Source organism: Bufo bufo, chromosome 7, assembly GCF_905171765.1.
Source record: "Bufo bufo chromosome 7, aBufBuf1.1, whole genome shotgun sequence".
In the NCBI taxonomy this organism is placed as follows: Eukaryota; Metazoa; Chordata; class Amphibia; order Anura; family Bufonidae; genus Bufo; species Bufo bufo.
In genome coordinates, this window is record NC_053395.1 from 223,173,536 (window position 1) to 223,194,155 (window position 20,620).

General features: G+C 44.8%; 1 protein-coding gene across 8 annotated transcripts in view; it reads left to right on the forward strand.

Moving 5' to 3' along the window:
- Positions 1-20,620, forward strand: part of TNS1 (tensin 1) — a 423,340-nt gene that overhangs the window by 19,673 nt on the left and 383,047 nt on the right. The gene's annotated exons all lie outside the window — the stretch shown is intronic.

The following is a 20,620-nucleotide window of genomic DNA, read 5'->3' on the forward strand; positions in this document are numbered from 1 at the left end:
GAGCCAGAACAGGATTTTTGTCTAAAGGGTAATGATAAACATACATTTTACAATGCAACAGTATACAAAAGATAAACCGTCTAGACTACAGAGTGATACATTGTAGCAAACTTTCAGGACAGGAGAAATGTTTGTCCTGCTGATGGGCTTAGCTCACAGAGGATTGGATACATTGTAACAAAAAGCATTGCGTCTGAGGCTTGTGATGACCTTGCCATATTAATTAGACATTGTATAGCAGTGCTATTAGATCACTTATGGCAGTCATTTGGTCACTGTATGTTATTATTAATTGAGCACTGTTTGGCGGTATATTAGTTGTGCAGTGTATTGGACACTGTATAGTATTGGAGAATGTATGGAAACCTCTGGCACTCCAGCTGTGGTGAAACTACGACTCCCAGCATGCTCCATTCATTTCTATGATGTTCTGAGAACAGCCAAGCAAGTGTACATCTTGGGAGTTGTAGTTTTACCACAGCTGGAGTGTCGGAGCTTATATGGTATAGTTATTGGTGCACCGATGCCAGGTGCTTCTCATCAGGACCCAGGCTAGAGGTTTTAACCATTTCCTAAATGGCTTTCCTCAGCATATGTTAGGAACCTGGGAGACACATAAACACCCTCAATGACATTAACCTGTGAGACACCGCACAAGGATGTTCCCATTCATTGACAACTAGCAGAGATTTTGAAAATGGTAAAAATTGGTACACAAAGTATATTAGAAATATGCAGGATTTGCCATTATACAGTGACAAAATTGAAAACCCCCTTTTAAGTCATGGCGGCATGTACTGGCTCTATATATTATAAGTGAATATTAGGGGAAGGAGCGGCGGGCGCGGTCGGGGTGCTGTGACTTTCTGGATCTGCCGCTCCTCCTCCACATTTCTATTCTGTGCCTCCGGGGAGGACGATCTGTCTGAATAATGTAACAGACAGCGAGGACAGTGATGATGTGGCAGAGGAGAGGATTATGAGAGGGCGATGACGGACAGACGCCCAGACATCTTCACATCCCTGCCTAGGAGCAGCCGCAGATCTGAACAAGGTGTCCGAGGACTAAAGCTCATATCAAACACTCGCGGATCATGTTTCACCCACCCTGTTGGTGGTCGCCAACCGCCTGACAGTGAAGGGTCTGCAGTCAGCCCAAAATATATGATCAATAGAATGGTAAAGATGGAGACAGAGGCTGTCCGTGTATCCAAACACTCCAGACGGCTACTCCTCTACAACCTCATCTACACACCGAGGGGAAGAAGACACCGCCAGACCTCGCCGCCGGCTACTGACCTCCCGGAGAAACCAAGGATGAGCCATCAAACCTGCCCAATCCTTCTCCTCCTCTCCTGTCCTGCTGCCTGTAGAGGCACAAGCTGAATGGTCACATCGGTGTCGGCCGGGCCAGGGCGGAGCAGGAAAAGTGCACCCCCCAAATCAGTTTAAAGTGACCCTACTTCTTAATAAAGATATTTGAAAAGAAGCAGTCAAGGGCAGATCCAGTGACTTAGAGGTGACGTCTCCATGGATTAGAGTTCTTCACTTTCCTTTTCTTCTCCGTTTGGCCCAGACCATCACGGGCAGACGTCTTTGGTCAGGGGTGTGCAGCCCTCTCTGCCACATAAGAAGACACCAGCATTATTATAAATATTGCAGATTTTGCAAATCGGCCCCCAAATTTAGGCCTCTTGCACACAAACATTTTTCTTTTCCATTTACGTTCCGGTTTTTTCATTCCATACATACGGTCCATATGTGGAGCCATTCATTTCAATGGGTCCGCAAAAAAAACTGAATGTACTCTGTATGCATTCCATATTTTCATTTTTCCGTTCCGTTCAAAGATAGAACATGTCCCATTATTATCCGCATAACGGACAAGGACAGTACTCTTCTATTAGGGGCCAGCTGTTCCGTAAAAAACGGAATGCACACAGATGTCATACATAATTTTTGCGGATACGTTTTTTGTGGACAGCAAAATACTGAAAAAGCCATACGGTCATGTGACAGAGGCCTAAGCTTCAGACCACTGTGTCCTCCTGCTGCGCCTCCCAGTACTTTGACCGCTGTGCCCCCCTATGCCCCCTATACTGTCAGAAACAACATTGCCATACAGATAGTCCCCCCCATATTAATAGTGCTCTCAGACTGTCCTCATTAGTAATAGTGTGCCCCCCAATAGTGATAATACTTATTAGTAGCAATGCCTTCTATAATCTTCTGAATAATAATAATAATCATACCTGCGGTCTAGTAGGCTGAGCAGGCATGAGTGCGTCCCTCTTTATGGGTAGCGAGGTGGCGCCCTAGGGGGGCACCTACCCTGACTTGCCCATCATCCTGGCCCTGGCCGTTGGGCAGGGAGAGAGAGGTGTGCGGACACATGGCTGTCATAGATCTAGCAGAATGCTGTATGGGTGCTCTGCTGGATCATTAAGGCCCCTTTCACACGGGCGAGTATTCCATGCGGGTGCAATGTGTAAGGTGAACGCATTGCACCCGCACTGAATCCTGACCCATTCACTTCTATGGGGCTGTGCACATGAGCGGTGATTTTCACGCATCACTTGTGCGTTGCGTGAAAATCGCAGCATGCTCTATATTGTGCGTTTTTCACGCAACGCAGGCCCCAAGTGCGGATGCGGTGCGATTTTCACGCATGGTTGCTAGGAGACGATCGGGCTGGGGACCCGATCTGTATTATTTTCCCTTATAACATGGTTATAAGGGAAATTAATAGCATTCTGAATACAGAATGCAAAGTAAAATAGTGATGGAGGGGTTAAAAATAAAAAAAAATTAACTCACCGAGTCCACTTGATCGCGTAGTTGCAGATCTCTGTCTTCTTCTGTAATGTTGAGCTGCCGGCTAAGGACCTGTGGTGACGTCACATCACATGGTCCCTCACCATGGTGATGAACCATGTGATGAGCACAGTGACGTCATCAAAGGTCCTATTCTTGTGCACAGCAAAGAAAAAGACAGAAGAGATGCCGGCTGCGCGATCAAGTTGATTAAGGTGAGTTAAATTATTTATTTATTTATTTATTTTAACCCCTCCAGCGCTAGTTTACTATGATTCTGTATTCAGAATGCTATTATTTTCCCTTATAACCATGTTATAAGGGAAAATAATACAATCTACAGAACACCGATCCCAAGCCCGAACTTCTGTGAAGAAGTTCGGGTTTGGGTACCAAACATGCCGATTTTTATCACGCGCGTGCAAAACGCATTATAATGTTTTGCACTCGCGCGGAAAAATCGTGCATGTTCCCGCAACGCACCCGCACCTTTTCTCGCAACACCCGTGTGAAAGAGGCCTAAGGGTGCAGTCAGGGAGGTCTGGCACTGCTGGATCGTTAAGGGTGCAGTCAGGGAGGTCTGGCACTGCTGGATCGTTAAGGGTGCAGTCAGGGAGGTCTGGCACTGCTGGAGCACCCTGACTGCCGACCATAAGGCACTGGCACTTTTCAGCAATACTTTTTCATGCTTAAAAGTGAGTCCAAAATACTTCTGAACCATGCTCAAATAGTTCAAAATGTATAAGAGGCAGCATTTTAGTTGTCCTATTCTTTTACATATAGGGCAGTATTATAAGAGCAATATTTTATATTCCGCATTCAGAGACACGAGGGGAGGGTTAGTGACCTTCGTGTCCAGTATTTTTCTGCAGTTGATTCTTATTTGCTGCAGTGTAAATTGGCTCTTGAGGTTATTCATATTTATCAGAGGCAGATCCGTTCATATAATTTCAACATCCATCTTCTTTCTTTTGGACTTTTGCATAGTGCTGTATTGGAACCATTATGAACACATGCAGTTCCAGCAACACATGGACGTGACCCGTGGAGGATGATGAGATTCCCCTGGAATCAACTAGAACGATGAATATCCCTTCATTCTAGAAGATGGAGTTTTGCTCTTTGAACTGTCAGTTTTTGTAGAGATCAAAGTGATACATTTTGGCTTTATATGTTTCTTATCATGAGGAGTTTTCTTCCCAGTGTTATGTGGCTCAGCGCCCGATGGTTGAGAGATTGGTTTTAATAAAGCTCATGTAACCCAGAGTTAAAGGCACCGTCCACCTTGGACTAAGGTCCCTGATGAGCTTCTTGCTGTTTAGTCACCCCGCATTGAACTGGGGAGCCATTCGGCCTTTACACATTCCACCTGCTGCGACTGTGGGGTTCCCCATCTTAGCACCTTTGCTCTATGGCTCATAGAGGGACATTTTCTCCTATGCACATGTGGACAATCCCTTTAAGCAGATGTTAATAATGCCAATAGTCCTTGCCATTGTGATTGGAAAAAGTCTGTAGTGGGGGTCGCCATTTGTGTAAAATTGCTACGCACAGCTCTTATTTCAGCAAGCCAGCAAATTGAGGCCACAAGTCTGATATTTACTTACTACAGTATATACTAAACTACCCTGAATGACATATAAATTGCAGGATTTTACTAAGTTATGACGTAAAGTCATGATTTTATTAAAGACACGGAGGCGAGTATTGCTTTAACCTTCTTTACTGAATCTACCATAGCAGCAAAGAAAAAAGGTATAACAAGTGGAAACCATGGTAACAACTCCTCCCCTTATCCCAGTATATCAGTCCTTGTCTGCCTGGGATCCTCCTCTTTCTTTGCGCCTCAACCAGCGCATATCAAAACCGGAATGCAACGAAAAACCTTTGGAACCTGTCGGCTTGGACCGCAACATCCGGACATCCGACTGATCCAGAACTGTGTAACTCAAGTGCCTGAAGACCTTGGTCTCTCAACCTAAGAAAAAAGGATAAAAGAAAACATTCTATGACCATAATCCAGTGCATCAGAAAAGGTAGGATCTACATGTAGAGGATACTACAAATCTTAATAACGTAATCATAGAGCATCAGACATAAAATACTCACCCAGGCCCTAACAAGGGTGGGTCCAGGGAGGGCAATACTCGCCTCCGTGTCTTTAATAAAATCATGACTTTACGTCATAACTTAGTAAAATCCTGCAATTTTATAACAAGACACGGAGGCTCATATTGCTTGTTTAAAGCTGAGCCACTAAAGTATCAAAAGCGTGTGTTGCCGGTCTGAAGTAAAATTCGCGGAATGTGGAAGTCCTGGACCAATCCGCCAATTTCATAACATCTTCCAAGCGTGCCCCTGATGTAGTCATTGAAGTAGCAGCCGCACTGCGAACTGAATGCGCTGTGAAAACAGTCGTATCAATCCCGGAAAGGGAGAGAATCCACTTAACCCAGCGAGATAAGGTAACGCTGGTGACCGGAGCATAAGGACTGCGAAAAGAAATAAATAACTGAGGAAGAGAAGGCGACCGCAAGGGGCGGGTTCTATCTTCATATTCCTGCAAACAAACCACAGGACAAAGTTGTGGAGACGCCGGGAAACGGGGGTAAGAGACCGAAAGAATATTGGTCTTAGTGCGTCGAGAAATATTGAAGTGAACCCCTTCCGGGGTGAAGGACCTAGCGTCCCAATCCAAAGCACGCACGTCCGACACTCTTTTACAAGAGATTAGACAGAATAAAGTGACCAATTTGGCCGATAATTGACGTAAGGATAATTGAGCATTAGATGGCCAGTTGATCAAAAAGGTTAGGACCCCAGAAACATCCCAGGTTGACGAGAACCGCGGCCGAGGCGGTCGGGCCAACCGTGAACCTTTGAGCAAGCGACAGACCAGGGGATGTTGTCCCGCCGGACGGCCATCGAAACCGTTATGTCTGGAGGAAATTGCTGACCTAAAGACATTGATGGTACGGTAGGCCTTCCCCGCCTCAAATAGTGAAGTCAAAAAGGCTAAGACGGAATTCACAGGAGCCTCAACGGGATCCAAAGACCGGTCGACGCACCAGCGAGACCAAGAGTCCCAGGCGGCTCTATAAGCTCGTCTCGTACCGGGTGCCCAAGCGCAGTCCAATAGGAATCTAGTTGTCCCTGAAAGGACAGTGCCTCCTCCGGGACTCCCGAGATCTTGCAGGCCAGGAGACGCAAGGATCCGTTCTGCAGGAGTGGATGAAATTCTCCTGCTGGCCCTAGAAGCAGCGACAACTGATTGGGAAGAAGGAGCGGAAAATCCACCAGAAGTTCCAGGATCTGGGGGAACCAGGACTGAGTCCTCCAAAAAGGCACAATCAGAATCAGGTTCGCCAACTGCTGGCGGACTTGAAGGAGTACCCTCGGGATGAGCGCAAAGGGAGGAAAAGCGTACATCAGCGCGTCTCCCCAGTGTTGAAGCAGGGCGTCTACCGCTTCCGCCAAAGGATCCGGCCTCCAGCTGAAAAACCTGGGCAGCTGGGTATTCAATCGGGAAGCGAACAGGTCGACTGAAAAAGGACCCCAAAGAGAAGAAATAGCAGAGAAAACCGTCTCGTCTAATCTCCAGTCGCTGGAGTCCGAAATGTAGCGGGAGCTCCAATCCGCTAGGGTATTGTGAAGGCCCGGAAGGTATTCTGCCACCACAGAAATGTTCCTGTCGAGACAGAACTCCCAAAAGTCCTTCGCCAAATAGGTCAGAACAACTGACCGTGTTCCCCCCATGCAGTTGACGTATCTGACCGCAGAGATGTTGTCCATGCGGAGTCTGATGGCCGTACTGACAATCCCATTGGCAAAACTGCGAATGGCAAACGACCCTGCAAGAAGCTCCAGGGCGTTGATGTGAAGACGAGATTCTTCCCGCGACCAAGGACCGCCCGTGGAAACGCCACTGCAATGTGCTCCCCATCCGTGCAGGCTCGCATCGGATTCTATGATGAGATCCGGTTGGGGACCCACAATAGCTCTGCCATTCCAGGACGACAGGTTGTGGATCCACCACCTCAGTTCGTCTTTCGTTTCTGCGTCCAACGTGACAAAATCGGCGTAAGAGGCCCCTGTCCGCAGGTGAGCGATTTTGAGTCGCTGCAACGCCCGATAATGAAGGGGGGCTGGAAAGATAGCTTGGATCGAGGCGGCCAGAAGTCCGATTACCCTCGCCAAATGCCGCAACGACATCCGGGGCAGTTGAAGAACATGTCGCAGCTCTTTGCGGATGGCCTTGATTTTGGAGAGAGGGAGACTGAGGGATAGCTCCAATGAATCCACTTGGAATCCCAGGAACTCCATTGACCTGGCAGGAGTCAGACAAGACTTTTCCTGGTTGATGATGAACCCTAAATTGGAAAGGAGGGACACCGCCAGGTGAATATGCTTCAACAGGAGAGATTGAGACTGGGCCATGATCAAGATATCGTCTAAGTAGACGATTAGGCGGACACCTCTGCCGCGGAGCCACGCCACCACTGGGCGCATGATTTTGGTAAAGCACCAGGGGGCGGAGGAGAGGCCAAACGGGAGGCAGGTGAAACGCCAAGTCTGACCGTTCCACAGAAATCGGAGCAGGTCTCTTGAAGAGGGGGACACCGGGACTGTCAGGTATGCGTCTTTGAGATCTACCTTTGCCATCCAGTCGCCTGGAAGGAGCAGATCTCTCAACAGATGGATGCCCTCCATCTTGAAGTGCCGATACTGTACGAAGGCGTTTAAGGCTTTCAAATTGATCACGGGGCGCATCTGGCCCCCTTTCTTTTGCACCAGAAAAATACTGCTGACCACACCCCATCGAGCCACTGGTGCACGCTCGATCGCGCCTTTCTGTAGTAAATCCGACAGCTCCCTCTGAAAGAGGGACCGAGCCGAATTGGACAGGGGTATTGAATGGGGCACCGGGATAGAACTCGGATCGGCAATCAGATCTATTGTGAACCCTTGTACAGTGGAAAGAACCCATTGGTCGGAGGTTATGCCTGGCCACACATGGGAAAAGAACCGGAGTCTGCCTCCAATACATTGGTCTAAAAAAGGTAGAGGACGAAGAACGGGACTTACCAAACGGTCGCCGGGAGTTCGGATTCCCTCTGTAACCGCGTGACCGGAAGGGAGCACCTCGCGATGGGAAAAAGGATGGCTGGTGTCTCTGATCCTGGAGGGATGCTCGGTAGGAAAAGGAGCCTCTGCCGGAACCCCGGGCATGAAAACTGGAACGGCCGGACAGTCGGCCCCTAGAACTGCCGGCCCTGTTGGAAAAACGCCCTTGGAAGACTCGACGCATTGATGTCTGGGCCTTATCAAGCGCCGTAAATGCTCCTACATACTTTCCCAACTCTTTTATAAAAGAGTCGCCGAAGAGCAATCCCTGGGCATCTTTGCCCGCTTCAGTCAAAGCCAGATTGGACAACTTTGGCTCGATTTTCATCAATATGGCCTTACGCCTTTCAATGGCCAGTGAGGCATTGACATTACCAGCCACACAAATGGCTCTCTGGGCCCAACCTCTCAGTTCCTCAGGGTCCACCTGGCTACCAGCCGCCCTAGCGGACTCAGCCATGTCAAAAATTTTGGCTAAGGGACCCGTAATATCCAGTAACTTATCCTGGACTGCTTTTAAAGCAGAGTCCAGCCCTTTGCGGGGATTAAAACCCGTCTTCGCCAAGAATTGGACCATTTTCGGATCCACTGAGGGGGTTTCACACACTTTGTGTGGTATCAAAGGGCGAGGGCATTCGGCCCGTAATTTATTTCGCGATTCCTTGCTAAGAGGATTGCGTATGCGAGCTTCCAAGTATTGTGCCACATGTGTGGCGGGTATCCATTCCGCAGAGCGGGGATGGTGCAGCTCGTCGGGGTTAAACAATGGTACTCCAGTCGGATCCTTTAACAGATCCTCTGCTGACCCCTGAAGTTGTAAAGTGGGCTCCGGACATACATTAAGTGCCGGGTCCACGGCGACGTCCGCCAAATCATCCTCCATATCAAAAAGTAAATCATCCTCATTATCATGAGCCTCCTCCTCCGACTCTCTATCAGAGTCTGACACTGGCTCAGGTAGAGACCTGGCAGTCTTCCATGCCCGCGTTTTTTCTGCCTGGCGGGTGCAAGCTCTTTTACGCGAGCGAAGCGCGTTATCCTGGGATGGGGATGGCCCATCAATCTGAATTGTTCTGGAGGCAGTAGGTAATGGTTCTGGAGGTGGGACCGTGCTCTGAACAACGGTGCTAGGGCGAGCCATGAGGGCCTGAGAAATAGACTGGGTTAATGCAGAGGACATTGAACCCATGGCGGCTATAATGGCATTAGAAATGGACTGTTGAAGTGCCAAATCATGAGCATCCGGGTGCAGCACCTCGGACCTTCTATCCTGCGTAGGGGAAACCTGTCCTGCAGGGGGAGGGGGGTCATTAGGGGCCACAGAAGCAACAGAATTTTTTCGAACGGACATTGTAGCAGCGAGTGGCAGGAGTTAGTCACCCCAGCCAGGAAGCAGCAGAAAGCACTAGAAGAGAAGAAAGGGACAGTAATGTAATACCATTCAAGAAATAAGTAGAGGAATGAACAGGAAAACGGTAGTACTCACAGGTCACTGATGGGCACAAGAAACTGCACAGGGCACAGATAATCGCAAGGGGTTGCAACGGGTACAAATAGATACTGGGACACGTCCGACAAGCCGAGCGGTACTGTCCGGTGCGTGCAGTAAGTGGAACACACAGGGACACCGAAGTCTCGCGAGATCTCGGTGTCCGCAATAGGCAGAATAGCCGAAGTCCCGCTATCGCGAGACTACGGCCGGAGCGCAGAGGGGAAAATGGCGCCCGAAATCTCGAATCGCGAGACTTCGAGCGGGAAGGCAAAGAAGACAGCCGGGACGCGCGCGAAATGGCGGCCGCAACCTGAGGTAACAAGGGGACAACAAAAGTACCGCGAAAGAGCGAGGTACACGTCGGAAGGCAGCGGAGCCGCAAGGGTCCCCAAAGGGGGGAGAAATAACCTTAGGGAGGCAAAGGGGAATAAGACCTGTAAGGAAAAATACATATGACACGAAAAAACCACCCCACAGGTTAGCAGACCGCAATAAGACAACAAGATGCCATAAGACACCCTTAAAACCCCGAAGGGTTAACTCAATACAGCTAAAATAGAATGTACCAGACCCTGAGCAGAGCTACAGAGCTGGAGTGTACTTATCTGCCTGGTAGCAGCAAAGAAAGAGGAGGATCCCAGGCAGACAAGGACTGATATACTGGGATAAGGGGAGGAGTTGTTACCATGGTTTCCACTTGTTATACCTTTTTTCTTTGCTGCTATGGTAGATTCAGTAAAGAAGGTTAAAGCAATATGAGCCTCCGTGTCTTGTTATAAAATCTTCATTTTTATGCTCTTACTTGGTTTCAGTATTCACTTAAGTTCTGGAATTATATTCACACCCTACGATCTAAAGAGACAGGTCCTCCTATTAGTATTAACAATAAAGACAAATCTGATAGTTGCTAAAAAGTGAGCCACATGAACTAAAGGGCAAATCGCAATGGACCCACTGACATCAGGTCCCGAGGTGGGATTTTTTTACAGCTGTGTTTGCAGAAATGAGAGGGACAGAGCTCGGCAATCTCCCCCCTCTGGTGAAGGACCTGCAGTCACATAAGGAGATCTGTGCAGGTCCTTACACCAGACAGCGGAACTTCAGACAGAGGAAGGCCTCATGCACACGACTGTTGTGTATTTTGCGGTCTGCAAAACATGGATGGCGTCCGTGTGCGTTCCACAATTTGCAGAACGGCACGGACAGCCATTAATATAACTGCCTATTCTCGTTCGCAAAACGCGGACAAGAATAGGACCGGTTATATATTTTTTTGCGAGGAGCAGAGCAACGGATGTGGACAGCACATGGAGTGCTGTCCGCATCTTTTGCGGCCCCATTCAAGTGAATGGGTCCGCATCGGAGCCGCCAAAACTGCGGCTCAGAGGCGGACCAAAACAACGGCCGCGTGCATGAGGCCGAAGAGTGTGAGCTGCTAAGTGACTGGGATCTGATCTGCTGGTCGATACTGGAGTTTGCAGGTATATGTGAGGAGGTTTTAGGGGGATTATACAGGGTTATTGTCTGGGGGGCTGTATTTTGGGGTCTGTTCTTGTCTGAATTTGTTTAGATGGTCTAGGGGCTGAATTTATAGGATTCATACAGGGAGTGCAGAATTATTAGGCAAGTTGTATTTTTGAGGATTAATTTTATTATTGACCATGTTCTCAATGAACCCAAAAAACTCATTAATATCAAAGCTGAATATTTTTGGAAGTAGTTTTTAGTTTGTTTTTAGTTTTAGCTATTTTAGGGGGATATCTGTGTGTGCAGGTGACTATTACTGTGCATAATTATTAGGCAACTTAACAAAAAACAAATATATACCCATTTCAATTATTTATTTTTACCAGTGAAACCAATATAACATCTCAACATTCACAAATATACATTTCTGACATTCAAAAACAAAACAAAAACAAATCAGTGACCAATATAGCCACCTTTCTTTGCAAGGACACTCAAAAGCCTGCCATCCATGGATTCTGTCAGTGTTTTGATCTGTTCACCATCAACATTGCGTGCAGCAGCAACCACAGCCTCCCAGACACTGTTCAGAGAGGTGTACTGTTTTCCCTCCTTGTAAATCTCACATTTGATGATGGACCACAGGTTCTCAATGGGGTTCAGATCAGGTGAACAAGGAGGCCATGTCATTAGATTTTCTTCTTTTATACCCTTTCTTGCCAGCCACGCTGTGGAGTACTTGGACGCGTGTGATGGAGCATTGTCCTGCATGAAAATCATGTTTTTCTTGAAGGATGCAGACTTCTTCCTGTACCACTGCTTGAAGAAGGTGTCTTCCAGAAACTGGCAGTAGGACTGGGAGTTGAGCTTGACTCCATCCTCAACCCGAAAAGGCCCCACAAGCTCATCTTTGATGATACCAGCCCAAACCAGTACTCCACCTCCACCTTGCTGGCGTCTGAGTCGGACTGGAGCTCTCTGCCCTTTACCAATCCAGCCACGGGCCCATCCATCTGGCCCATCAAGACTCACTCTCATTTCATCAGTCCATAAAACCTTAGAAAAATCAGTCTTGAGATATTTCTTGGCCCAGTCTTGACGTTTCAGCTTGTGTGTCTTGTTCAGTGGTGGTCGTCTTTCAGCCTTTCTTACCTTGGCCATGTCTCTGAGTATTGCACACCTTGTGCTTTTGGGCACTCCAGTGATGTTGCAGCTCTGAAATATGGCCAAACTGGTGGCAAGTGGCATCTTGGCAGCTGCACGCTTGACTTTTCTCAGTTCATGGGCAGTTATTTCGCGCCTTGGTTATTCCACACGCTTCTTGCGACCCTGTTGACTATTTTGAATGAAACGCTTGATTGTTCGATGATCACGCTTCAGAAGCTTTGCAATTTTAAGAGTGCTGCATCCCTCTGCAAGATATCTCACTATTTTTGACTTTTCTGAGCCTGTCAAGTCCTTCTTTTGACCCATTTTGCCAAAGGAAAGGAAGTTGCCTAATAATTATGCACACCTAATATAGGGTGTTGATGTCATTAGACCACACCCCTTCTCATTACAGAGATGCACATCACCTAATATGCTTAATTGGTAGTAGGCTTTCGAGCCTATACAGCTTGGAGTAAGACAACATGCATAAAGAGGATGATGTGGTCAAAATACTCATTTGCCTAATAATTCTGCACGCAGTGTATAGAGGGTATGTATTTATATGGTGGTCTCTGTGTTTAGAGGTATGTATTCTGGAATATGTTTATTAAGGGGGTTGTTTATGGTGGGGTTATGGGTCTGAGGTTTGTTCTAATGGGGACCTGGCCCTGGATAGGTAGTAATGGGGAGTCTGCTCTCAGATCTATATTTATTTTCGGGGTCTTGGGCCCAACATAGGAAATGATTTGGAGGGCCCACCCTCTTGCTTACATAGGAACTTAAGGGCAGTGGATCCCGTGCGGGTAATCCGCTAAGTGAAAGAGAGCCGAGCCCCGTTCCGGACAGTAGAGACACGGAGCAGTAACATGATTGACAATGCTCCGTGTCTCTCTCTGGCCTTTTTGCTACAAAATCACGGTGACAACTTTATCTCACTGTTAGGGTCCATCCACACATCAGTATGTGTTTTGCGGATCCACGGATCCGCAAAACATGGACACCGGCAATGTGCGTTCTGCATTTTGCGGACCGCACATATCCGGCACTATAATAGAATATGCATAATCTTGTTCGCAATTGCGGACAAGAATAAGACATGTTCTATTTTTTTTTTCGGGAACAGAAATGCGGACCTGGAAGTGCGGATCCGCATTTCCGGATCCGGGCAGCACATCGTTCGGCCCCATAGAAATGAATGGGTCCACAATTCCGTTCCGCAAAATGCGTAACAGAATTGCGGACATGTGAATGGACCCTTATTTTGAAGTAAAAAGCTCAGAGAGGCACGGAGCATTATCAGTCATGTTAATGCTCCATGTCTCTGCTGTCCGCTCTCTTTCACGCAAAGGATTACCCGCACGGCGTCCGCTCATGTAAAAGAGCCCTAAGGGCCCTTGCACACGACCGTACGCCCTCCGAGACCTACGGTCCGTGAGCGGGCCATATGTCCTGGAGCGGCATACAATGTGCGCACAGTATCATAGGTTACTATGATGCTGTGCGCATCGGGCCGCCCGCGGGACTATTGTCCTGCACTCATAGGATCTTATTAGTGCAGGACAATAGTCCCGCGGGCGGCCCGATGCGCACAGCATCATAGTAACCTATGATGCTGTGCACACGATCAATGCCGCTCCGGGACATATGGCCCGCTCACGGACCGTAGGTCTCGGAGGGCGTACGGTCGTGTGCAAGGGCCCTAAGGGCTCTGTTTTACTAGGGGTCCATTATTGCCAGAGCTTGGGCACACCAGAGGATCCTCTGATTTCCTAGGGGGCCAGTCTGACACTCGGTCTACGTCTGTATTTATTTTGGGGTACTGGATTTTGTTGTATGAAATAATGTAGCGTACTACGGTACTCCATACTTTTTTGCGGTATGCTGACATCCGTCATCTGTCTGACAGCTTGCTCATGATTGCCCTGCCATCAAAATAAATTGTTTAAAAAAATCTGAGAAGCATCATTTTTTATTTTATTTTTTACTTTCTATACTGTAGATTTTTTAAATACTTGTAGAACGTGCAGTTGTGTGGAGTCCCTGTGTGAGGGGCTGGTCCCTGGCATAGAAGAGTGAGGCTTATATATTGGGCAGGCCTCCTCTTGCATGGAGTAGGTGAAGCTGGAATATCCTTGTGCGTTGTTTGTTCGTGCAGTTCTGTGATCTCAGGACACAATTCTCCGACAATAGAGGCATTGTGCGGGCAGCAAGGTGGCAAATGTCTGAGGTTCTAGGATGAGCGGGTAACAATAGGGGTGCTTCATCATTATCATAAGTAGTAAGGCCTCAGGGTGCTGGGGCCCGTAACACCCTGTCTCCTTCACGTATATGTCTGTGTAGTGCTATTTATTTAAGGAGAACTCTGCTCCTAAGCAATCTGTTTTAACGCTTTGGCAAATAAAAGTGAAGCCATATTCATTTCCAACCTTCTGGCTGATACACAAAATAGAAAGAAGCTCCGGCACCAGAAGGACATAGTGAAAAAATCCCAGTCTTTATTTGAATCACCAAAATACAGGTGTATACAGCAACAGTGACACTGGAGCCCACTTATCCCCACGATCCCCCATTGAGTCCGCCCCGTGCACCGTCACACAGGATCGGAAGGTGAGCTGGCTGTAACCTTTTTACCTTCTGGCTGATAGCAGAGAGAAATAGACCGAACTCTGCTGAATAGTAGCAGAGATAAAATAGACTTTGCATCCCACATTCCTAGAACAAAATCCTCAGGCTCTAGTCTAGGCCATTGATTTTATAAATTGTTCACCACAAGAGGACGCCCTCATCTCTGCTATGGAATTTGATCCATCTATCATCCGGTTGCAGACTCCGCTTCATCTGCTACACAAGTTTACATCAGAGTAGAAGTGGAGAACTGAGAATGGGGTAGACATGCCAACATAAAGGGGTTTATACCATTAACAAAATAAAGTTAAAGTAAGAGACCACTGCTAAACAAAAGGACTATTTTTAATTTTTCAAAACTAGAACAAAATTTTATTTACCCTAGTAACATCAGCTTTATATTCCAGTTGATTTATAGGTCCTTTAGAAAAGTAACAACAACTACTTTACTGTTCTCTTTTACTAGACTTCATGACTCATCAAGAATAACTCCTATGTACAAGAATAATATTACTATAATACTGCTCCTATGTACAAGAATATAACTACTATAATAATCCTATGCACAAGAATATAACTACTATAATACTGCTCCTATGTACAGGAATATAACTACTATAATACTGCTCCTATGTACAAGAATATAACTACAATAATACTGCTCCTATGTACAAGAATATAACTACTATAATACTGCCTCCTATGTACAAGAATATAACTACTATAATACTGCCTCCTATGTACAAGAATATAACTACTATAATACTGCTCCTATGTACAAGAATAATATTACTATAATACTGCTCCTATGTACAAGAATATAACTACTATAATACTGCTCCTATGTACAAGAATATAACTACTATAATACTGCTCCTATGTACAAGAATATAACTACTATAATACTGCCTCCTATGTACAAGAATATAACTACTATAATACTGCTCCTATGTACAAGAATAATATTACTATAATACTGCTCCTATGTACAAGAATATAACTACTATAATACTGCTCCTATGTACAAGAATATAACTACTATAATACTGCTCCTATATACAAGAATATAACTACTATAATACTGCTCCTATGTACAAGAATATAACTACTATAATACTGCCTCCTATGTACAAGAATATAACTACTATAATACTGCTCCTATGTACAAGAATATAACTACTATAATACTGCCTCCTATGTACAAGATTATAACTACTATAATACTGCTCCTATATACAGGAATATAACTACTATAATACTGCCTCCTATGTACAAGAATATAACTACTATAATACTGCCTCCTATGTACAAGAATATAACTACTATAATACTTCCTCATATGTACAAGAATATAACTACTATAATACTGCCTCCTATGTACAAGAATATAACTACTATAATACTGTCTCCTATGTACAAGAATATAACTACTATAATACTGCTCCTATGTACAAGAATATAACTACTATAATACTGCTCTTATGTACAAGAATATAACTACTATAATACTGCTCCTATGTACAAGAATATAACTACTATAATACTGCCTCCTATGTACAAGAATATAACTACTATAATACTGCTCCTATGTACAAGAATATAACTACTATAATACTGCTCCTATGTATAAGAATATAACTACTATAATACTGCTCCTATGTACAAGAATATAACTACTATAATACTGCTCCTATGTACAAGAATATAACTACTATAATACTGCTACTATGTACAAGAATATAACTACTATAATACTTCCTCATATGTACAAGAATATAACTACTATAATACTGCCTCCTATGTACAAGAATATAACTACTATAATACTGCTCCTATGTACAAGAATATAACTACTATAATACTGCTCCTATGTACAAGAATATAACTACTATAATACTGCTCCTATGTACAAGAATATAACTACTATAATACTGCTACTATGTACAAGAATATAACTACTATAATACTTCCTCATATGTACAAGAATATAACTACTATAATACTGCCTCCTATGTACAAGAATATAACTACTATAATACTGCTCCTATGTACAAGAATATAACTACTATAATACTGCTCCTATGTACAAGAATATAACTACTATAATACTGCCTCCTATGTACAAGAATATAGCTACGAGTAACATCACAAGATTTAATGATCTGTAGAAGATATAATTTTTCTTTCTATAGATTGTGGACTTTGTTCCGTTTGTCATGGTTCACATTCTCTGCTCTACTGATTATTTAAAGTTTCTGCTGACTGAAGGGTTAATTGACCTATGTATCCTAATAATTGTCAGATGTAAACAGGGGACGTCTGTGTTATAATTGTGCGCAGATGACGCAGATTGTGTTCCCATGGCAATGTTTCTCCCATGTTGTCATGGTTTCTTGTTAATGATGCCAGCAGACACAGCTAAAAGATGTTACATTTTTTGGCGCCGTCGTCCTTTTCCTCCTGAAGAGCAGAGAGGAGGAGGAAGATGATGGGCTCATTACAGCTGAAGAATATCTGCAACAGGATAGTAATCAGCAATATGTAATGTCATCAGTGGTATGAAAGTTTTGATGAATAAATTGTTTCTTTAAATTGGCAGGAGTCAGCTGGCACAGTTTATGGGGCACTTCTTCCTGACACGGTTTATGTGACACTCTCTGGCTGGCACTGTTTATGGGGCACTCTTCTGCTGGCACTGGTTGAAACAGTTTATAGGGAGCTCTCTTGTGGCTTTTTTTTTTTTTTGGCGTGGGGGGGGGGACACTCTATGTCTGGCACTGTTTTTATGGCACTCTCTTGCTGGCACTGTTTATGGGGCACTTGCTGGAACTGTTTATAGCAGGGGCAAGAAATTATGTGGCAGCCAGAGAGTACCTTATCAAATGTGCCAGCCATAAAGTAGTTCATAAACTGTGCCAGACAGAGAGTGCCCCATAGACGGTGCCAGACAGAGAGTGCCCCATAGACGGTGCCAGACAGAGAGTGCCCCATAGACGGTGCCAGACAGAGAGTGCCCCATAGACGGTGCCAGACAGAGAGTGCCCCATAGACGGTGCCAGACAGAGAGTGCCCCATAGACGGTGCCAGACAGAGAGTGCCCCATAGACGGTGCCAGACAGAGAGTGCCCCATAGACGGTGCCAGACAGAGAGTGCCCCATAGACGGTGCCAGACAGAGAGTGCCCCATAGACGGTGCCAGACAGAGAGTCTCTTTCTGGCACTGTTTATGGGGCACTCTTCTGTTGGCACTGTTTATGGGGCACTCTTCTGTTGGCACTGTTTATGGGGCACTCTTCTGCTGGCACTGTTTATGGGGCACTCTTCTGCTGGCACTGTTTATGAGTGTTCTTTAAAACTGTGGTGCTCGGCCTCTCATAAGAAAACTGTTACTCTGGTAATAGGGGCACTCTGGCTTTGTGCATTTTTGCACTTTGCTACTGGGACACTGTGGCTTATATGGCAAACCCTTTCTCTGGTAATGGGGCAGTCGGAGATGTTCAGTGGGGCTTAGTGTCTCATGACCAGTCCCAGACTGCCCAATTACTGGAGCCAGGGTCCCATTTTTACATTCAGAGTTCCCCTATTAACAGTACAAGAGTGCCACATTATTGGTGCCAGGGTCCCAACTATCAGAGCGACCCACTATTAGGACCATAGTGCCCCATTTCCAGAGAGGAGGCTTCTAACATCAGAACCAGAGTGTCCCAGTACCAGAATGCCAATTACCAGAGCTAGAGTGCCCTATTTCCAATGCAAGATCGTGCAGTTGTCAGTGCCAAAGTGCCCCATGACCAATGCCAGAGTGCCCTTTACCATCTATTCTCCATTACTAGTGTTACTCTGGCATTGGCCATAGAACACTCTGGGATTGGTTACAGGGCTTTCAGGCTTGGGTGATAGTATAATCCTCTGGCACTTTACTACCGATAATATGACATTAAAAATGGCCTAATCTGGGTCTAACAAAAGAAACCCTGTCTACGTTAAAGATACCCTCCTCCTGTGGTAATGGGGTGCCCCAGCTATCCTGGGTCGTTGATAAATCTTTACAGTCAGGCCTTATGTGAAAAAGAAGATAAACCTTACTTTAATTCTTGAAAGTTGCTAGCTATGGCAGCGGCTGTGACAGGTGGTGGGCATCGGACTACTCGCTGGGAATTTGGAGCTGCTGTCTGCACTCTTACCGCTGGACCCCATTACACTAGTCTTAATTAGGCCGCTACCAGCCGTTCGTATCCACAACGTCCCTGCCTGCCATTAGCCTTTACCTGGCAGCTCATGCACTGCAAACTTTTTTGGCATTGTCTATGAAGGCATTGGATTTGGCTCAGCACTACCATGCGACCAGATGAGACTAATTACTCTACTGTGTATGGTAACTTGCTCTGGTTCTGGGGTATTTCAGAATCTGGCACCCTTCTGGTACTTTGAGACACCTCTGACGCCACATGTTTTAGCGACTTTATACTTTTTTCAGCAGGTAAATCTAACTTGGTTTTCAGTGAGGAATGACTTGCACATACACCGTGCCGCAAGACCTAAAGTCCACAACACTTTCCTCTTGAAATGAGTTTAAATAGCATATTGTGTTACTAATAAATACCATGTTATACAGATTTGGAATGAATTTTACACTATAACAACGTCAGAGTGGATATTTTCCTTGTTCCCAGGATTTACCCAACAAATGAACTGAAAGGTCAATCCATGTTCCATTGTGAATTGTCCCTGTGTTTGTACAGTGTGTGACGGTAAAGTCACCAGGATGACAAATGAAACTTTCTTTTAGAAGACTGTAGACACTGAGCCAATTCTTTCTCACTATTAATTGCAGTCACACTGTTGGCTGAGATTAGAGGGGAAAGGGGTTATTGTGACTCAGAAAGGTGACCAGATAAAAGAATATAACTACTATAATACTGCTCCTATGTACAAGAATAGAACTACTATAATACTGCCTCCTATGTACAAGAATAGAACTACTATAATACTGCCTCTTATCTACAAGAATATAACTACTATAATACTGCTCCTATGTACAAGAATATAACTACTATAATACTGCTCCTATGTACAAGAATATAACTACTATAATACTGCTCCTATGTACAAGAATATAACTACTATAATACTGCCTCCTATGTACAAGAATATAACTACTATAATACTGCTCCTATGTACAATAATATAGCTACTATAATACTGCTCCTATGTACAAGAATATCACTACTATAATACTGCTCCTATATACAGGAATATAACTACTATAATACTGCTCCTATGTACAAGAATATAACTACTATAATACTGCTCCTATGTACAAGAATATAACTACTATAATACTGCTCCTATGTACAAGAATTTAACTACTATAATACTGCTCCTATGTACAAGAATATCACTACTATAATACTGCTCCTATATACAGGAATATAACTACTATAATACTGCTCCTATGTACAAGAATATCACTACTATAATACTGCTCCTATATACAGGAATATAACTACTATAATACTGCTCCTATATACAAGAATATAACTACTATAATACTGCCCCCTATGTACAAGAATATAACTACTATACTACTGCCTCCTATGTACAAGAATATAACTACTATAATACTGCTCCTATGTACAAGAATATAACTACTATAATACTGCCTCCTATGTACAAGAATATAACTACTATAATACTGCCTCCTATGTACAAGAATATAACTACTATAATACTGCCTCCTATGTACAATAATATAACTACTATAATACTGCTCCTATGTACAATAATATAACTACTATAATACTGTACCTATGTACAGGAATATAACTACTATAATACTGCTCCTATGTACAAGAATATAACTACTATAATACTGTACCTATGTACAGGAATATAACTACTATAATACTGTACCTATGTACAAGAATATAACTACTATAGTACTGCTCC